We start from the raw sequence: 22585 nt of genomic DNA, 5'->3' as shown, positions 1-22585 counted from the left end.
GAATGTCTCTTTTTTTGTATGCTCCGGTGGCGCAATGCCCTGCTCCGTATTTCCAAGGCGACGCTAACCAGTTTGCGTGACTTAACGCCGCCTTTTGAATATGGCCCTACTCACCACACTTTTCTGTGGCAAAGTAGCGTGAAATTGGTGTTGCTATGGGCATTCCCATGCAAACCCAATTGCTTTTTGGCACTTCCCCAGATTTACAAGGATCTGTAAATCTGAGGCAGCTCCAAAAAATAATGCCTTTCAAAAGGAGGCATTAGAGTGGCGCAACAAGGGGAAATACTTTTATTTCTCCTTGTTTTTAGATCGAGCCTGGGCAGTGCATGCGCTGCTTTGCGAGGCATGCTGTATTCAGGTAGGGACTTTAAGCTCCGCCAATTCTCTGCCCATATTTTTCATTGGCTTGTGTCATTGTCCACTGTAAACTGTGGCTGTTCATTGGTCAATAGGCTTAGTAGTCTCTTCTTAGTACCGCCTTGTCTCATTCTGTAACCTCTCATGGCGACAACCCGTTATGTGTGCTGTTACTCGGTAGGCTTTAATTACATTCTCCAAGCACTATTTTCTCAGATAGCTTTGTCCTGCCTTATGCAGGCAGACACTCTTTCTCCTAACTATTTTTTCTATTGGCATTGTAAATGACAATGCCTTATATTTATCTGTTTTAAAACCAACAAATAAATAAAATGAATTGTCATTTACAATGCCTATAGCTCAAACTCTCGTAAATGCGAAACCTATTGCATTGCAAATGCTTGTTTTCTCTTTCTATGTGTGCTGCATTCTGCAGCTTGCATACAAGGAGCAAAAACCTATGAATGATTGTTTTTGTGCAGTAAGGTATCCTTTCCTGCACAAACACAATCATCCCTGCAACGCAGGCACCCTTACACCATGGTGCAAGGTGCCTGCGCCGGCACTAGGCAGCTTTTTTAGCACTGGTTCAAGGGAAAACAGAGGAGTGTGCCATATTATTTCAAATACTGTGCATCCCTGCGTTTTTTAAATGACACAGAGTTGTGCAGCTAAGTTCCTTGCTGCTCAGTGCTGCGTCATTTTGTTGTAAATGTGCCCCTGAATTCTTCCAAAGCATTCCCAGGTACTGTAGCGCAAATCAATCACCAGCCACGGAAGCCACAGCAGTGCTAGTGCAGGCGGACCAAAGGACTGCAAGAAAAACAAGAACAGCAGCATGAAAATGAAGTAAAAAGGCACAGCAAAAGACACATTCACAAGGAACGAAAATAACTTTAATGTGCAAACAACAACACCACCACCACAAAGGTTTAAAAAGTAGGCATCTGCTTAGATTCAGACCCATCCTTCCCAAAGTACACCTTTTCTGTAGATTAGGCTATCACCCTATCATGCTCAGACAGGTATACAGCACCAGACTGTCCACTGGGTGGAAATAACAAGGGGGCATATTTACAAGGGCTTTATCTCCGGAGATAAAACCAGCGCCCTATTTACAAGAGGGTGCTAACATGCATAATCGCATGTTAGCACCCTTTTTCCCAATGCCTCTCTTTGCATCTCCAATGAGATGCAAAGTGGGCGTTACTGGGCGTAGCCCGGATGGACTACCTTGCAAATATCGCTGATGTTTACATCGCGATATTTACAAGGCAGCCCATATGATTTTAGCAGACGTTTGATTTTGGCAAAAACAGCAGTTTTCGCCGAAATCTGACGTCTGCTAAAATCCTGACTTAGCCATCCCTAACATAGGGGGTGGATTATGCTGATAGGACCTGTGGGTCATATCAGCAAGGTTATCGCCGTTTTGAAGGGAACATCGCTGGAAAACCAGTGATGTTCCCTGCAAAAGGGCGATAACCTCGCTATCTCTGGAATTTTTATCACCCTGGAGAAACGCGTTGTTAATAACGCGCTACCAGGGTGATAAATTCCAGAGATAGCCTGCGTTAATATTATTATCGCTAAGCACGGCCAGCGATATTTATCGCTGGCCGTTGATAATATGCCCCAAGAGGTCTGGGGATCGCCTTACAGATAATACGAACATATCATCAATCTGTGCCTTAAATTATAAAATACAAAAACCACAAACAATTCGTCACATACCAAGAGGTACAACCAGTATGTCAGGGACTGCGTTTTGTCCAGTGAACACCCCTATGCCCTGCCCCATAGGGCATTCATTAGCTCCAGTATGCCAGGATGAGCAACACATGAGCAAACTTAACATACACACACATACACACTGACATACACTCTTGTCAAGGAGAGAGGCCTATGTGTTTTTCAGTGAAATTTACTTTCCTGTTTTTGTCCTTCTGCTGCTGTGTATGTTCTCGATGTTGCATTCCAGGTGTGTGTCCATGTGTTTGAGGAAGCACTAACGTACTCAAATAAACACCCACTACATAAGTGAAAAACATACTACATTTCGCAGAAATGTCCTTTAAATCCTCAGATGTGAAATTTGGAAGGGATGTCGCCAAACTACAAAGTAACCAGAACGCAGTACACAAATAAGTCTTTAACTTGAAAAAGCACTTCAGTGGTTGCCAGCGGTACGAAGAATATCCTTTGAAGCCCTTTGCACTATACTTGGTACATGGACCAGCAGCAGCCGTTACCATCCAACCACAGTTCATGCAACCAAAGGAGAAATCTTAGGTCAACAGTAGCTTCAAGCCTGATCATCCTCCCTTTATTAAAAAAAAAAAAAAAACTCACCCAGGTGGGAGCTCCGTCTCAGCTCTGGAATACCCTCCCAAAGAGGATCAGGACCATCAAGAACCATAGAGAATTCAGAAGAGAAATAAAGACCTGCATTTCCATTTTCCAAATGTTGGACCCAATGTCACCCAGCCCATATCCATTGAGAGGTCTGTGTATGTTGCATGTGATTCTATTCTGAGACTCCTCTCCTTAGAACTACAAGCATAAACCAAGCTTTCACGCTACTGCTCCAAGTGTGAAACACACTCTGCAGGCCTCACACACAACAATGATATTTATCACTAATAGATGTGAATTCCACCAACACTGTTCGATCATCCATGCACTACTACTATAGCAGTTACCCATCTGTCTTCGGATAAGTCATTTTGGGCATCAAAAAAGAATGGCAAAGATGCAACAGAAATGCTTTAATAAAGTACACTACATCAGCAGAAGAAATGACCCACAAGCCCATTTGTACATGGAGTGCAGTTTTGTGAATCATGCGTTTGGATACTCCTTGCTGCCTTTGCCAATGTTTAGGGTTGTAGTGTCAAAGTAGAGAATCAGTTGCTTTCAGGTTGCAGGGCAATGCCCATTTCCGGATGATCAGCTTCTCTGTTCAGCTCAACATTCTTGTTGCTCCTCCTGTGAGTGTGACTCCGTTGGGAGGGATCTGATTACGCTAAATTGCACCCCTGTCTCCCTCCTAACATTTAGCGCCGATGATCTTTTATTTACCTACTAAAAGTGGTGGAGGGGAAGAAACACTTCAGAACAAGATGTCAATATCATTCCTGAAAGTATCACAGACTCCGACTTTGGGTTTGTCAATTTATTATAAGGCCAAGAATAATAGTAACACATCGTAAAATTAGCATACATACATATAGAAAAATCAATACAGAGCCGATTCTACGAATATAAGTAATTCAGCATAACAAGAATACAATTGTAAATTCAAGGATCAAGATACCACTCAGGATGGAAGCAGAGTCTAAATCTCTTTTCATTAGAAATAATTCAAATCTGTCCCTACACTATACTAAAAGGAGACTCTACCTAACTACCCTTCCATCTATTCCCAAAGGTGTCAGCACGTTTTGACTTCCTGAGAAGTACTCACGTCAAATGGGTTAAAATGCTTAAGGCTCGGAGCTAGTTCTAAGATGCTCTTTTCGCTCTGAAAGCTAGCAAAAGTCTGGGGTCTCTGTCCCTGCGGACAGGTTCATGCTCTGTTAATTAAGTTCTTTGTTCACCATCAACCTTGGTTCCCAGACCAGCCAGACAGGAGAGACATCCTCACTTCTCGCTTCCAACTGTCTTCAAAGCATTCCTTGATCTTTTCCAATCTGAAAATAACGAGTTGGCATTCCGATACCTGCAGTAGGATGAGAACTTCGCTATTTCTTGAAAACAACATGCATTTAATTCTTTATTTTTCGAGAAGCCAAGGAGGTGCAAAAACAATTACAGTCTCTGGCCTATAAACTCGGGCAACTTAAACTAGACACCGTTACATTATGTAGTTATAAGACTGTCCTGCTATCAGTATATGCAGGTATAACGATACATACATAATCTTAATGTTAGAACTGGCGATTTCTGGTTGGCTAAGGCTTGCGCCAAAGCCAGGCAGAAACCACCACTCTAGTCAGGGCAAGGAAGTTACACGCCAAAGATAACCCCTGCTCACCCCCTTGGTAGCTTGGCACGAGCAGTCAGGCTTATCTCTGAGGTAATGTGTAAAGCGTTTGCGCGCGCACCCAGCAACAACACCCAAGGCCCACCACAAAGGAAACTCCACACAAGGTATTCTATAAAAATAGCCTTTGTATTATACACAACACATTAGATAGAAACACACACTTTACAATGTGCCAGCAGGCACGGGCAGAATTTACAAGGGATTATATGTACGGGGGACAGGGCCCCATGGACCACTGTCTGGAATTAGCACTCTTAGAACTTAGCACAAAAATATAAAATTACTGTAGCACAAAAATAACATGTATAGCACACAACCAGTACTTACTGGTAACAAGAAAGTACCACCTACGCAACCCTAACCACCTTAGGAGACTATCACGCAGAGACTCAGAACCTCCCTAGTACCACCGGTACCAGGGGAACACAACCACCTAAGTATCACAATACCTGTAGGGGAAAACACACACTACACATGATGCATAAAACATTCAGAGGTGCAGAACGTGGCACATGACGCATAAACTCATTCAGAGGTGCCGGGCAGGTAAACACATGATGCATAAAACATTCAGCGGTGTTCTGAAAGAAAACACATGATGCAGAAACTACATTCAGCGGTGTCATAAAAGGAAACACATGATGCATCAAAAATACATTCAGAGGTGCAGGTAGGAACATTAGCGTGAAACTCACATGAGCCACCACCTGTGGCAGTCCCTAGGCCAACTGGCCTTGTCAGGGCTAGGACGCCCTGTGTTCAAGTCAGGCTGCGCCAGCTGCGCAAACCAAAACGTAAAATGTCCCCCACCTAAACGTGGCAGCTGCCCACTAAGTGCTGGGCAGCTGGGAAACGGACCTCAGGCACTCTGCGTGCCTCTGGAGCCCTCTCTGGGCTCTGTCTGTTCAAAATGCCCATAGAGCCTTCGTGGCTCTGCACCAACAATGCCCCGCAACGTTGGAGTCCTGCTCAGGGACTCGCGAGCCTCACAGGCTCGTGAAACAATGTGCCCCCTTCGTGGGAGCGGCCCTCTGGCAAGCCGGGCCGCTCAAGTACCGGCAGGGATGGGTGGGGGCCCCCTCTCTGGGACCCTCAAAACTTAATTTACCCCCGTCGTTGGAGCCTCACGGGGCTCGTGAGCAATGCGGCGTTTGGAGCCTCACAGGGCTCGTGGACACCGCCCCCGTTGTTGGAGCGCCACGCGCTCAGACCTTGACAATGTCTCTGGACCGTCAGAGTCCCACATGGGGGACTCGTCTACACTGCTGCCCCACACATACGGAGTCCCCCAGCCCTTCACCACTTACCGGGCTCTTCTCTGGGGACTCCGGCGTCAGGACGGCTCTCTCGCGGCGGGGCAGGCACCGACAATGTGCCTCGGGGCCCCGCCGCCTCAGCAGTCCTTCTCTCCTGGGGGAAGCGCGGGGTAGGCTCCCGCCCGCTTCCTCCCACGACGTCCTTGCTTCACCCGGGCACTTCTTCAGCCCTGCACAGGAGCGCGGGGTAGGCTCCCGTCTGCTTCCTGATTTTAGAACGAGGCTTCCATCCCGCGGCACGCCCCCAGGCCTGCCTGACTTCCGGCTGAAGCCCGGCCGCGGCGGTGAATTCCTCGGCAATGAGAGGGGTAGGCTCCCTCGCCAATGAGTACAACGGCGGGGTGGGCACCCGCCGAACTTGGCAGACACCGGCAGGATCGCGGGGTGGGCACCCACTATCAGATTCCAAGCGCTCACAGCGCTATAAAGCAAAACAGCGCTCCCAGCGCTATAAAGATAGCAAGTCCAGGAAAACAGCGCGCACAGCGCTACAAAGTTCAAGGAGCGCTCCCAGGCGCTGTACATCAACAAAAAGGTCCAGTAAAGAGTCCTTAAAGAGTAGGGGGGCAAAGGCTGGGCCCAGAGCCAGCACACAGGCCCTCCAGCAGGGAGGCTGTCCCCAGTGGCGGTCTCTCCTGGCGCCCAGCAGCAGCAGGCCCCCTCAGATGATCCTGCAAGAGAACAACCAATGTAAGGGGACACAGCCCCTTTTTATACAGTACAAGTCTTTGTCTGAAGGTGCAGGGAAGGGGCGAACCAGTTACATCTGGTTCCTGAGCACTTTGTTTTGCTCAGCCCCTCTCCCTATTCACTGGCAGGGCTGGGTCATCAGACGCACCACAGGGGCCGGAGCCAGCAGTGTGTGGGGAAAGCCCTGTCCTATTCAGGACCCAGGTATACTCCTCCCCAGCCATCAGGATGCTAATCTCCCATTCACCACTGGGTGACTCCTCCTGTCCCTGGGGATTTCCCTAGTCCGTCACATGACCTCACCAGCCAATCGCCAGACAAGCCACACATTTCATACTGCACACTGAAGTGCCCACTTCTAGAAGTGGCACTTCCACACTAGGTACATGCACGCCGCACACATCAACGCGCAGCATTCACTCACACGAGTCCGCACATACCAAACTCGGGCCTGCACACCCCACGCATCAGGAACTACCAGGACACATACATTCCCCCATGCATTCCTATGGGAGGGCAGGCCAACCTCACAACACGCACGCACTTTACCCTGGGACACAGCGGTAAAGTGCACAGAAACCAAAAATCATTACACCAAGTCACCCATAACAAGCAAAAAAAAGTTTCGGGGGTGAACCTGCCAGAAGGGCCGGGTCCAACACTTAATATAACATTTCACTACAATGAATGTTGAATGAATCTACTGAATACATGATCATAAAACACTGCAAACAATAGGAATATGTGAAGGTGCTCATCAACCATGAGTATAGTGCACCCATACAAAATAGGGTGCTGAAAGCGCTCTATCAGATCCATGATCTTGGCCCATGATGCTCCTCCTAATGAGTGATCACTTATGCACAGTTCTTCGCCATTTCTGTCCCCCAAAGGTTTGATCTTTCACTTACCTGCATTGAAGCGACAGTGTCTTCACCTTAGATCACTATTACAGCTTGTTTAAATAGTGTCTAATTTAATTGGTTGCAAGAAAGTGGGTGGATCCTTTTCGAAAGGCTGCCACATCAAAGACCTGACCCAATATGTGTTTGCGAGACTAGACGCGTTTCAGATTGTGACATATAACATATGGACGAATCATTGCCTTGAGAAAGCCCTAAGCCAATTAGGTGCCACGGGCAAAACACGTGTTGGCTGTTTGCTTTTTTCCTTTCTTCTGTCTGTAAACCTGCATGAAATAAAAGAATATAAAAAATGCGTCTTTGACTATATTATTTTATACACTACGAATATGAGTGCATCTTTCCTCCTCAAAAAACCCCGGCAACTAATTGAATCTACGGCCTCTGGATTTAAAAGCGCAATGAGGAATCCTTGATTATCTACAAATAGACTTGCAGATATTAATTTCCAGCTCCTCTGCAAGGTCTTAATAACACCCTTCGACATACGGCCCGACAATTGAAATGCCCTTACAGGCTTGTCCCACGCAAAGGTGAGGAGGGATGAGCGGAGTCAGTTGGATGATAAACAACTGACCTTACCCCACCACAGAGATCATCTGAGAAATATACAATTTTAATGTAGCATAGCCCACCCCGGAAAGTAACCAGTTGAGAAGCGAACTCTTGGCTGCCTGGCTTCTTCTGTTACTTTTTTTTAATAAAGTCCATTTCTCAGCACTCTTTGCTGCTTATCACTCAGCCGGTTCCTAACCCAGTTTACTAAGCTGTCTTGCATCCCCAGGCACCTCAACCTTATTTGCACGTCTTCTATGTCCAACAGTTCCAAAGCTTTACTGACGTCTAAGTAGATCACATCCATCACGCTGCCTTGATCTATTTCCTTGGTCACCAAGTCAAAAAACTCAATTACATTGTCTGACATGGCGTTCCCCTGTGCAAACATGCTGCCGCGGATGGGCTGTCGCCTTCTGAGTTATCACCAAGTCAGATCATTCGCTAATAAAGTGGCTGTCATATTGACTCATGTGGGTGGTGCTATTGCAGAAGCATCTGATGCACACCATTTTAGAAAGAAAATACTCCAGGTGGAAATGCCCTACCCAAAATGGCGCCCAAATACAGCAATTACATCTGAACATAAAACTGCAATTGTTATTGGATTTATATAGCGCTCACTACCCCTGAAGAAAATGCCAACAGAAATGATTAAGGTTCTATTAATCCAAGTGCCGAATTACCTCAAATGAACTGACTTCCTAAACTAGGCTGATGCCCTCAAGAGCATTTTCCCCGAGACATGTTAGATTTTAATTCCTATTAAGTGTAATCAATGTATATTTTTAACCGTTACATTCTTGTTTTAATTCTCAGGTTACAGGTCCTGTGAAATTTGGAACATTGGCATTAAAGGTTCTCTAAGAATTTGATTATTGATCCTGGGACCCTTCTGTGCTGCTTCTGTTGGATAAGGGTAGAAGGCAGGGCGATAGTCAGAAATGAGGGGCATGCCAGCTGATCGAGAGAGGCAGAGCCAAGAGAGGGGGAGAGAAAGGGAGAGAGAGACTGAGTGACAGAGAGAAAGGACGAGAGCTTCTGTTTCCATTCATGGCTATTAATGACACCAACACGCTGTTGTTTCATTGAAGTTGTCTTACAGAGGGGGCCAGATATACTAAACGTCCGTAAAAAGGATTTTTGCGATATAGTATTCCCATTTTAGGAATCGGAAAAGTCTGAAATCCGAGGGAAAAGTTACAGAAACCTCAAAGGAGATGTCAACTCATTCGCAAAAGAGAAGGGCCCCCTTGGGACCCCTTCCTCATTGTGAATTAAAAAGACACTTTTGTTGGGGAATAAGGAGTGGTTTGCAGAACAACTGCCAGCTTTCAATAAAAAGGTTTACTTTTAAACCCAGCCCCATTCCCTTTATGGAAAACGGAGTTCATCTACCAAAAAAAAAAGTTTTCTTTATTTAAAAGCAAACACACACTCTGACACCAGCAGACCACCATCCATGTGATGGCCTGCAATCATAAATGAGTTGCAATTTGGGCCCTACTTCATTAATGTCAATGAGGTAAGTCGGATTGAGACCCACTACAATCCAGAATTGGATTGACCGATCTATTAATTCAAAGTATTTACTGGTTGCAAAAATATTGGTCAAAATTTGCGACCAGTGTTTGCGACCAGTTATTTGTACATCTGGCCCATAGTGCCTAATTTAGAGTTTGGCAGATGAGGAACATCAGCCAAAATGCTGTGGATGTCCCATGCCCCCTATGTAGAGTGTATAGTTGTCTACACACTGAAATACAAGGCGGACTGGATAGCCTCTGCATTTTGGCAAATATCGCTCATTCCCTAAACTGTAAATCAGGCCCATAGTGCCTAGAGTCATTCTGCTGCTACAAAAGTAGAAAGTAAGAAGGGATCCACATACAATAAAGGCACAACTGAGATACTTCATTTCATTAAGAGGTTGAGAAGTGGCATCCCAGTTGATCCCAAAATTTGGAGTAAGTGATTTTTGGGGTGATTTTTTTTTCTCAGAAACCACCACATCTTTCCAACATAGATTATCCCCGTTTTCCATGGAGGCTCCATTACAGCCTGCGGGGAAAACAAGCCCAGACCCCCATTCTCTGGTTGAACGCTGAACCATGACGCACAAAACCAATCACAACGCAGCAGTGCAGCGTTGTGATTGGTGAGGGAAGTCTGGGTGATTACCAGTCATAACGCTGCATTGCAGCATTGTGATTGGTCAGGGGATCCTTTTCTGTGCTTCCTGTGCCTCGGTCTGACGAGGAGAGCAGGAGCAGAGATGGGGGACAGGCACGGCAAGGTAAGTGTTTCTTTTATTTTTTTATTTTTTTATTTTTTTACTGTTTCCCCTCCCCACCCCCCCTTGTGACCCCTCCATGTGCCCGTCCCGCCACCTGTGAACCATGCCGGCCACCACTGTCAATGAATAAAATAACACTCATGTGTTAACATGCTCACATTTATCCATTAGCAAGGGTCAGGTTTTTAGGAGATATGTAGACCAAACAGGGGTGACCTTTGCATCTTCGGAAGCACCTTTAGAATATGTTTATGAAAAACAGATACAATGATAAAGCCAAAAAGTCTGACTTGCATCTGGAGTCCTGACTAAAACCTTTAAAAAAAGGAGATGAGATGAAAAAACTAAAACAAGAACATGATTCCTTTCTGTATGTAATGTATCTAAATGACAAAGAGTTAAATGTTGTGTGATTCTGTGTACTTTTGAGATGCAAAATAGTCCCTAATGCATTGCAATGCTGCCAATTCGCAGTGGATTTAATGGTACACCCAACAGGCAATATTATGAAGTCAGAGAGTGATACTACATTGAGTGGAGCCAAAGATCACTCTGTGCATAACTTAAAGAACTAGTAACATTAGCCCTAGTGCACAGTAGTACAGTCAGGCCAAATGTAACAAACTTGGTGCAGGAGGGCACGGTAATAGGAGCCTCTGCTCTGTCAGTGAGGTCAACATAACAGGGGATCAAAGCTGCCCAAGCCTGTTTAATATGAGTGTTTGAATAGAACACAATGCAAAGGGTTAGGCTGGCTCCACACGCAGACTAAGGCCAGGACTTGCATCATGCAGGCCATAAAAGTGTGGTGCACCCGCCAGCACCTGCCTAGCATAGATCACTAAGGGGGTTTACTCATATAAAACCCAGACTCAGACGCTACAGGGAAAGAAAATGTGCAGAGACTGTGCAAGAATCCCCAGAAGACAAGCTCTTACAGTGGGGACCCCAATGGAAGGAGTAGTGTGCCGATTAAGACCCTTCCCTGCGTCAAGTAGCCAAAGAGAAGCTCTTACCCTATAAAACTCAGTCCACAGGAAGAACAAATATTCACATCTCCTTTTTCACAGCTTTATTATCCTGTAACAGTATGTATCCCATTACTAACTTCCCCTTCCGCAATGCTATTAATCTGAAGGTCTCACTACAAGAGGGAGTACCCATGTGCCATCTCTGATGAGTCACCAGTCAGAGTTAGACCTTTCATCCACCAGGGAGTAATCTTCCTTTGGACAATAGGTGGATAAGTGCTTGATGATGGAGCGATTTACATGGTGGGTGGGAATAACTCTTTTATGTACGCAGATGGATGAGGTCTGGTGAGCCCTACCCTTCATGTACAATAATCCACTCCGGTAACTACTTGATTGAAAATTTCTCTTGTCACAGTTCTTGTGTTGAAGCTTGTTTTGTGGGGACAGATGCTAGTGGCCATGTTCTGTACTGCCTAGAAATAACTCCCTGTTGTGTCACTGGTGTATGTGGCCCTCTCGTTATCTAAATATGACTCTTTGGGACATATTTACAGAAACCTGGCGGAGCACGGTGTTACTCCAAAATCGGTAACACTGCGCTCCGACAGTTTTAAAATGCTGGGATACACCGTATTTATAAAAATACGGCGCACCCCTGCATTTCTCCTAGTTCTGGCACTAACAAAAGCTGCCTAATGCCAGCACAGGCCACCTGCCCCATTTTGCTAGGGTGCCTGCACTGCAGGGGCAATTGTTTATGTGCAGGAAGGGCAATTGTTTATGTGCAAGTGTTCATGTGGTTATATGCACATAAACAATCTTAACAGGCGATTTGCTCTATCTAGGTTTGCTGCAGAAAGGAGCACACGTGGAAAGAGCAATATACGAGGAGAAATAAAACATTTCGCCTGTTTAAGACCAGGTTTTCCTGGTCCTATTTTTGGCGCTGCCCCATGCCCTGTAAATATGGGGCAGAGTCAAAAAGCAGTGGGTGTTGCGACGGAATGCCCCCTGCAACATCGATTGCATGCCTCTTTCACGCTAGGTGCTGCATGAATGCTGCATGAATAGGGACATTATTTACAAGGTGGCGTTCAGCCACAAAAAGTGGCTTATTGCCACCTTGTAAATAAGGCGAAAGAGTTAGCAATACCAGAGCATCAAAATAAGTGGCATTCTGGTGGTGTTAACTCCTTGTACATATGCCCTTTTGTTTTCTGTGTCTGTGCCTTTGCCTCTATTCTGAATCAGAGAACAATGCTGTGCACCAAAGTGCCACTACCCTTCGAGCTTCAAACAAAAACAAATGATGCCCAAAGACTGTAAAGACGTACCAATTACATCATATCCCTAACAAGAATATTGGTTTGTGAGATATTGCACTTTGTTCAGAAGTAATTTTATTAGAAAGAAATCAAGATACAGATACATCGTACATTAAAATAATGAACAATCACATACAGAGAATAAAATATTGAAGGGAACATCTGGAAATAAATAAGAATTTTACATGGGCTGAAAAAGTAATATTAAAATACAACAGACAAAAGATAATACAATGCATACAATAAGTAAGGAATGTTTATATTTAGGCATGAGCAGATAATTGCCATACCAATAAAAGTGAAGTCATGGTGGTTTAGGGAATTCTTGTTGAATAGGATCCAAGAGTAATAACGCTTAGCATAAAAATCAAAGAACGTTGTAATAGGTGACCATAAATGTAGACGTTGCATGGCAATAGAGACAGGGCACACATAGGTCGTATCCAGTCTATAGTTATGACAAATTGCGTACCACCAAGCTTGAAAAGATAATTTGGTGAAATCCTTCCACCTTTTGGTAATTTGCTGAAAAGCAACTCCAAAAAGAGGTCTAAAATCTTTATCTTAGAGGCAAAAGTATCCTAGTCTGGTGAGAGACTTCCTAAAAATATGTTAGTAATGGAGAAGAGGATTGTAGAATGAAAGATTAAATTGATCTGGGACCAAACACTTTCTCCAAAATTGTAAACATAAGGACAAGTAAAAAGTAAGTGTTTCTTAATCAGCAGATGTAGAGGAGCAAGTCCAGCAAGTGTCAGGGAAATCAGTGTACCCCTTGTGTAAAACTGCAGGACATAAAATAAGTCTATTTTATATGAAAAAAGTGTTTGTGTAGTGTTTGCTGCTCTAGAAAACTTCCTGATCTTGGTCCACAGCTTATTTCAGAATAGGATCGACCAATCTACCTCTAAATCATGTTCCCAAGATAGTTCTACTTTAGTCTTCTCTCTAGTATTGTGTGCCTAAAGGAACTGAGAGTATATAATAGAAACTCTGGGACGAGTGAGGAGAAGAGAATGTAAACAGTTAGTTGGAGAAGGTGTATGGGCGATAGGAGAAGGAAGTTGAGCATGGGCAGAGTACAGGGCCTATTGCAGCAGTGTATATTTAGATTGAAAAGAGGAGAGGAAATCAAAGAGATGACTGGCTTGTGAAAAAGATATTACCTTATCCTATTTAAAGAGCTGATTTACCCAGATCAGACCTTTATGTCTCCAAGATTTCCTGTAGAAGGGTTTATTACGAATCAATATGAATTTATTATGCCAAATTGTGGATTGAAGGAAGGAATCAAGATCTCTGGGTGCCAATGACAACCCAACCTCTAAGAGTTTACAGGAATGTTTTAGAATGGGAGAAGATAATGTTTGTGGTTTGCGAGTGAAAGATAAGTATTCCTGAAATGAGAAGGGAGAGAGGTAAGAACGTTCCAATCCAACCCATAGTGGGCAGTCTAGAGAGGACTCAGAAAGCCACAGAGAGGATTGGTGAAGCAAAAACTGATTTGTGATTGATAGTAAAATCAGGAAAATGTACCCCACCTTCCGATTTGAGTGTGTTAACTTCAATATTAACATACAAGGCTTTTTGGTATTCCATAGAAACAGATAATATAGAATTAATTCTCTTGAAAAATTTGGAGGAAATAGGTACTGGGATATTAGAGATCGTTTAAAGTATTATGGAAGTTAGCATCATCTTAATGGTATCTAAACCACCAGGACAAATAGAGAGGGTGCCATTTATTTGTTAGAGTAGAATTTTTGTACACATTTATCCATGCACATAGAGAGTGTTGTTTTGATGGAAGGAGTAAAAAATAAACTTAGATATTTAAAGGACTGAGGACTCCATGAAAAGTTGGAAATGGCGAAGTCCGCATTAAAAGTAAACTTGGTCAAAGGTAAAATCTCACATTTGTCATTGTTCAATTTGTATCCAGATACTGAAGCGTAAGCCTTAACTTCGTTTAAAAAGGTAGGGAGAGAAAGTTGAGGCTACGACATGAATAATAATATATCATCGGCATAAGATGCCAGCTTAATTTGCTGAGTCTTAGAATCAAAACCATGCATATCTTGATTCTGACGTATCTTAGACAAAAAGGTTTCCAGAGCTAAATTAAAAAGGAATGGGAAAGAGGGCAGTCTTGACGAACACCACTACCCAAAGTAAAATATGAAGATGTAAGGACATTAACACAAAGAGCTGCACGAGGGTGAGAGTAAAGAATAGAAATTAAAGATACCATTTTTGGACCAAAACCAAACCATTTAAGTGTTTGAAAGAGATATGGCCAATATACTCGAACAAATGCCTTTTCCGCATCTAGGGCTATTGCTGCGAAATAATGGGGTAATTGGGAAGATTTTGATAAAATGTCAAAAAACAAGCGTATATTGTCAGAAATGAAACAGCCTTTAACAAAGCCCGACTGTTCCCTGCCTTAAAATGTTAGGCAGATATGATTCCAGCCTGTGGACTAGGGCCTTAGAAAAAATCTTGTAATCGGTATTAACCGAGGATATAGGTCGATAATTTTTACAGTATTTTAGATTTTTCCCTCTTTAGGAATGAGGCAGATTAGGGCATTTAAAAAAGAACCAGAAGAATTGCTAGAGCATAAAAAGGAATCTAAAAGATTATGCAGTGTAGGGAGAAGTAACTGTGCAAAGCGTACCAAGAATTCAACTGTAAAGCCATCTGGGCCTGGAGCCTTACCTTTTTGAAGTGTATGTAGAGCAGTATGAAGTTCTTTAAGGGATATGTCAGATTCTAATACTGATAGAGCTGCATGGGGATCTGGGGGGACAATGAACATCAGAGAGATACTGAGAGATATGAGCCTCTGAGGGTAGTTCTTCTGGTGTATATAATGTGTCATAAAAATGAAGGAATTCATCTGGAATTTTAGAGTCCTTAAACTTCAGCATTTATTGTGTATCCATAATGGATTCAATGTTGAGTTTGTTATGTTTGATCTTGAGATAATTTGCTAGCAACATACCAGCCTTATTTCGGCCACCATAGAATTTTGCACTAGACTTTAATAAATGAAGTGAGGCGTTGTCCATCGATTCCTTGTTGAAATGAAACGTAGCCTTAATAAGTTCCGAAGGGCACTCTTTTGATTTAGAGGAGTAATAGGAATGCTATTAAGAGCTCTTCAGTTTCTTTTTAGACATAATCAATAATAAAGTCATGAGCAGCTGCTTCAAACGCATCCCAAATGGTAATTAGTCAGTTAGTTTGATTAAAAGAAAAATATACATTAAAAAATGTCACAAAGGAGGGGGTAAATGTAGCATCCAAATGGAGAGCGTTGTTAAAACGCCATCTTTTAGGCAGGTTGGGATTTTGCAAGATATCCAACTGAATAGAAACAGGGGCATGATCGGATAGTAAAACGGACCCTATGTCTGCAGCTCTTAAGGATTGGGAAATGTTATGTGAAATAAAAAAATTGTCTATTCGTGATTGAGTAAGGTGAACCAGGGAATAATAAGTATATTCCTAAAAGTAGGGTTGCAAAGTCTTCAAGCATCAATAATTTTATATTGTTGTATGGTATCTACAAAAGATTTATGCACTTTATGTGGTATGAAAGACACCGAGAAGACACGGTCTATAAAGAGACCTATAACCTGATTACAATCGCTTGCTAAGATGAAGATGTCATCCATGTAGTGTAAAATTTGTTTTGAGAGATGAGACCAAAAAGATGGGTCACCAACAGTTGGAGCACAGATGTTGAAGAAAGAAACTCAACCATTCCCTATCAATAGTTTAGTATATAACCATTGCCCATCATCATCTGAGCATTGAGAAAGTAATTTCACAGAGAGCTCTTTGCGGCACATAGTTAAAACCCCATTTCGTTTGCCATCACCTGGTGAAAAAAAGACTTCACCCAACCACCCCTTTTTAATTTTAAGGATTTATCTGCTGTGAGGTGGAATTCCTGTATAAGGGCTACATCTGCCCCAAGCTTTGACGAGTGCGAAAGGACACGTTATCTCTATATGAGTTCAAACCTCTGACATTTCAAAAATAATTTTCATCAATAAAAAGTTTGTACAGGGAAAACAAGAGACCATAATCTAGACAGACCAACTAAGAAGCATAATACAAACCATGTAAGAGCATAGCCGTTCAAATTGATGATGAAATAATAAATAAAGAACATAAAAAAAGAAGAGTACGAATAAATGGAAAAAGGAATATAGTAGTACAAAGTAAAGGAATGTAACAAAAAGTAGAGAAAAGGGAGAGGCAAATGGAGAAAGTGGAGAAAAAAGGAAAGAAAAGAAAGGAAGTAACAACAAGATTAATGAAACGTACCTAAGCTTTCCAGAGAGAGACGGCGGATGGGGCCACAAGGAACAGATGAGACGTCCAAGCGCTACTGAACAGGGGGCAGGGAGGGACCGCACCACATAGGACAAGAAGAAAAAGGGCAGGCACAAACAGTAACAGTCCTGTAGGGGAGGAAGAGATGCAGTCATTATATAGAACAGGCAAAAAAGAGAGAAAGAAACTTAATGAATCAAAACAACGATGACATAACAAACATTTGTAACTAATCATCAATGCGATAAAATCGAAAACAGAATTACCAGATTAAGAAGCGCTATGCTAATCCTAAGTAACTACAGGGCATATTATCAAGCGGCAGTGATAATTATCGTTGGCCGCGCTCGCCGGCTATCGCTGGAAATTATCACCATGCTAGCGCTGTATTAACAACGCATAGCTCAATGGCGATAATTATTCCAGTGATAGCGGTGTTTTCCATGGAACATCGCTGGTTTTCCAGCGATGTTCCATGGAAAACGGCGATAACCTTGCTGATACGACCCTGTGGTTGTATCAGTATAATCCACCCCCAATGTTAAGTATACGTAAGTCAGCATTTTAGAAGACGTTAGTTTTGGGCGAAAACCACGGTTTTCGCCAAAAACTAACGGCTGTTAAAATGCGTGGGCCTCCTTGTAAATAATTTACATGCAGTACTGCCCAGTGACGCCCACTTTGCATCTCATTAGAGATGAAAAGCAAGGCGTCAGTAAAACGGGTGCTAACATGCGCTAATGCATGTTAGCATCCACTTGTAAATAGGGCAATAGTTTTAGCTCCACTTTTTTGGCTTTTAAAGCCAAAAAGCGGAGATAAGGCCCTTGTTGATATGCCCTTGCGAGACTTGAGAAGTAGAGGCACCAGGGGTTTCCATAGAATCTATTTTACAAGAGTTAATGAAACTCTTCAACTTGATCAGGTCCTCATAAATTGTGATTTTGTTCTTATAAGTAACCTTAAATAACCGAGGATGAAAAAAAACATATCGGGCTCCAAGGGCGCGAAGATCAGATCTCACGTTGAGGAATTCCTTGCTTCTGTCTGCTATAGCTTTTGCATAGTCCTGAGCGAAATATAAAGTGGCACCTGACCATGAGATACGTTGAGCTGACTTGACCGCTGCTAGGACTTTGAGTAAGTCTGTATATTCTGAAAAAAATTAAATGACACCTCTTGCTCTTCATGAGTTAAAATTAACAGTAGGCTGATGCCCTAGTCTGTGAGCACGTTGAATATTAAGAACTGTTACTTCTGATAAACATAGGCAGGAAGGATTTGAAAAATGATAGGGGTTCAGGGCCCTCCGTACCTTCCATTAAACCATAAATGCGTGAATTATGTCCTCTATTTCTGTTTTCCAAATCCTCAACTTGCTTTTGAAGTGTAGAGACCTGAGATTGAAGTGCAGTGACTTTGAGATCAGTGTGCCCAAAAGATGACACACTTTGTTCTACCACCGTGAGCCTGTCATCCATTCGGGACTAACTATCTGTGAGATATTGTAGTTTTGCAATTGTGTCCTCCATGAAGGGACGCAGGGCACGTATGTCCTCTAACAACATATCCAGTGAGACAGGAAAGCAGGACTTTTGCGGGGAAGGAGGATAATTTTTCAACCTTTTTGTGGAGGCTTTCCCCGTTGCAGGTCCCTGTTAAGCGGGACCTTTGGAAATAGATGCTAGGAAATCCTCCATTCTGGACAATTTTGTGTAAATCATGAGTTAGAAGGGCCCGTTTTTTTATCTACCCATATAATTCACAGGTAGGCACAGTTGAGACCCAAAGGCTACGCACACAAGAATGGGCACACTCTACTGGAGAGAGGAGAAAAACATCCAAAATGCTGACCAGCAAAAATAATATTATGTTATTCCTCTCAGGATTGATATATGCAATTGAAACATAAAACAAAAAAACAAAAATAAAATAATCAAGAAAAGTCACCACAGTTGTACATTCTATGGCATTTGAGAATGCGGCTGACAGCAGGAGGTAAACAATCTCACCAGTGACCCAGTACTGTAGGGAGCCGGTCTGCTACAAAATGACGATCGCGCTCGTCGTTATGCTGAGGCGAAGTGCACTTCCAGCGAAACCAAGCCAAAGAGCTCAAAGAAGCTTGGAGAGCGATTGCATGAGCCTTCCCCCGTTGCAGCAGCTTCTCCGTCACCAGAAGCTCCACACCATGAAGAAGAGGATTCGGTGTTTGTGGTGGTCGGTCTGCACCGTCCCAAGGAGCTTCACTCGTGCGCCGCCATCTTGCGTACCCGATAGGTCTTTTTTTTATCTTTTATTATCTAGTAGAACCGTCAGTCAAAGAAGGTTCTGGGAAACCTATGAAATATAATTGACTGCACATTTTGTGAAAAATTATCTGTAACTGCATTAACTTTCACCTTTTTAGTTTTCTGTTTTAAATAGATTAATACCTAGCTCAGCGGTGGGGTTGAACCCTCTGAGTTGCAACGTACTCTGATGTAAACGACGACCGTTGTACTTGTGTTGGCTATGAACACATTGTGCGTGTACCCTTCAGTTAACTGAAGGGTATACACAGCACAATGAGTTTGTAGCGAAAATATAAAAACACTGGTGTCTAAAAGCACAAGCCAACTGCAAAGTTCTCAGAAAACCATACATTGAGTTGATTTCTGACCTCACAGGCTACATTTGGTCAATATCTGAGCAGCCGTGAGGCACTTTGGGTTTTCATCACTATCCTCTGTTTTTCTATGACTATACAGAAGAGGCATGCATTAGAAAAGAAAATCCTGTGGCTGAACATTCATCTTCATGGAGTGTGATAACCATTATGTTGAATATGAGTCCAAACCTCAAAACACCAAAGCCTTGACTGCTCGACCACAGGTATCACAGGAGAAACAAAGAACCTTTGGAAGTCTTGGCTCTCCCTTTCAATCAACTATGCCCAGCATCAAGGAGGAGAAACAAGAGTGGCAAATACTGATAATAATGCCCACTTCTTTTGCCACCCACAACATGTACTTGGCAACAGTGCTTAATTTGAGCCATTAAACCGAGAAGAATGAGAAAAAGCAATGCAACAGGACCTTGATGGAGTTCTGCAGTGTCAAGAGCATCCAGAATCTAGAGAGCACCACACAAGTGACCTTTATGACTAGCATTGCCAACAACTAGAAGTACATCTGGCAAATGGAAATGGTCCTTCTCTGCCTGCAGGAAGGTCTCAGATCAGTAGCAGCATTATGAACCAAACTCAGCTTCAACATCAGAACCTAACATCAATTTATGCACCACATCAAGCAGACTAGTCCTCTTAGCCCCACTTTAAAGAGAATACAAATTAACACACAACCAAGAGACCGGGATTTGACCCTATTTGGAAAAGAGAAAAGAGGTGGAGACACTACTCATCAGGTGTCTTCAGGTGGAAAAGAGGGAAGGGGCACACAGTAACTGATTTGGCCTCAGACGTTTAACAATTATTATAAAATGAGGAATAATGAGGAATAGTGATCAAATATCACCAAACACTATACTGAACCCAAGTACACCGAAAAGGAGAAGGAATAACACTTACCATCCATTTCCCCTATTTGTGCTTTAAGAAGCACTAAAGAAGACATAGATATCTTTTGAACATCCCAGGTGAAGAGTAGAGTATGGAGCGTGAGACCAGGATGCCACAGGAAACTAGGAAACTAAGCTGAGGACCACAGAGGGAAGAATAAAAAAAAAAGTGGAGGATGCCAAAGAGCTGGTTGTGAATTATTATGAATAGCAATAAACTTTAGCAAGAGGTACAGTTATCAGTCACAGAATAAAGCTTGTTAGGTGTACTTGTTGTGCCACTGTCATTCTAGCTTGTAAAGGCAACAGTATGAACCAGAAGTAAACTCGAGGAAAATCCCTAGACCGCCTATTGAGGTGTGTGCAGTCTCCAGAGACTGGTATGCCGCAGGCAGCAGATTGTATGGGTGACTCTGTTAATTTGTAGGCCGTATATGTCTGTACTCATTGATGTCCCCGGTCTTTCAACCAGCTCTCCAGGTTCCTTTCCAGTGCCTAACTCTCACAGATGCAGTGCTTTATTTGAGCCGGTGATTTCCAGTGCTCAGCACTGACACTTAAGTGGTTTCCGGTGCTCGGTACTGGCACTTAATTGTCAACCCCACACTTATAACAGTCTGCCACATGGTTGAGCTGCTCATCCAATTTAGAGAGGAGCAGAACAATGGTATGTTTAAGAATACAATATACATTAAAAAAATTGCTAATATCTGCCTCCCCAGCCACTCCTTTAGCTTTGGGGACCTGGATTAATCTTAACTGCCACACTTGCAGATGAGATAGATGGTTAGTAGTTGTTTTGGTACCGCCATTGGCAGCGATGTCAGGGGCAATGCGTGGTGCAAGTTGCAGCGGCCTCCTGGTCAGGGCTCTGGCACTTACTGTTTTAAAATCAAGCACTGATGGGTAGGTGTCCTGTAATTGGGTTGCCATGCTGAATGGAGAATGTTGTGATGCCTTGCCAATTTTTCTTAAAGCTCTATTTCCAGACAGCTGAATAACTAAACTGATATGAGGTCATTTCAAATAAAGGCAAAGGATTCGGAAGGTTTTGGGCGAAAGCGATGCAAGCTAACCAGCAAATTTGGTGCCATTATGCAGCTCCAGGCCCATTCCAAACTACCTGCAGAAAGCCCAAAACACCTCAGCATCACTGAGAAGCGCAAAGAACAATGATGGGTGAGCCGGCTGAAGCCATGGGAGCACATTTACTATTATTTCACACAACGTGGCCCAGCAAGGGAAACTGCTGCCCTATGGTGCGTAAAAGCAGAAATGCTCAATATTTACAAAGATATGTTATTTGAGTTTATCTTTGTTTGTATTTTTTAAGAAAGGATAAAGAATCCTTCTGCAAATCCACTTGGGGTTGGTTTGTGAGTGTTTAAAAATAGAGTAGGGTTTAATTTACTATTTTTACTGTTTAAAATTGGTTCTTTATTTATTCCCACACATCAGTCTTGTTGATTCTTAAATGTTGTTGCCCAGATGGGGTGGTATGAATAGGGTAAACCCCTATTGTTTGTGGATACTTCCAGGCTCCAGTTGCAGGCTGGGAACCATTTTGTTCTTTGTCACATGAAGGGAGTCACAATCCATGCTGCCACCCTGGGTGGACACACTAACTTACATACCCTTTGTACCCTTGGTACCATTTAGTAAGGACTTATGAGTAAGTCAGCTTATGACTATTGGGGAAGTGTATTCAATATACATTTTGTGATGGGATAGAACACAGGCTCTGAAGTCTGGACGGCAGGCACTCTCAGAGTTGAAATACCAGCAGCATCAGCCCAAAACGTTTGGAAGTGATCATGCAAAAAGAGGCATTTCCTTACAACTTTGATACCTCTAAGTGGACAAGAGAATGTTGGTGATCCTTTATTAATGTGACACAGCAGCATTATTCTTATACAATGTTCAGGTTTCATGTCTGCAGTTTTAACCTTTGCCCACAGTCATACGTTTCTTTGGACTTCAATCCTTTATTATTCATTCTCTCTCAAGTCAGCAAAACTCAGGGGGAGATTTACTAACATTTCATGCAACGCAGTGCAGCAAGACAAATGCTACACTGTGTTGCGCTCAAGGGATACATTAGAAATGCCCCATATTTAGAAAGATATGGCACATTTCTTCTGCCTCCTTGCACTGGTGTTCTGTGTGCTACCTAGAGGCAACCTATATTAC

Source organism: Triturus cristatus, chromosome 1_2, assembly GCF_964204655.1.
Source record: "Triturus cristatus chromosome 1_2, aTriCri1.1, whole genome shotgun sequence".
NCBI lineage: Eukaryota > Metazoa > Chordata > Amphibia > Caudata > Salamandridae > Triturus > Triturus cristatus.
This window is presented reverse-complemented; position numbering follows the sequence as displayed.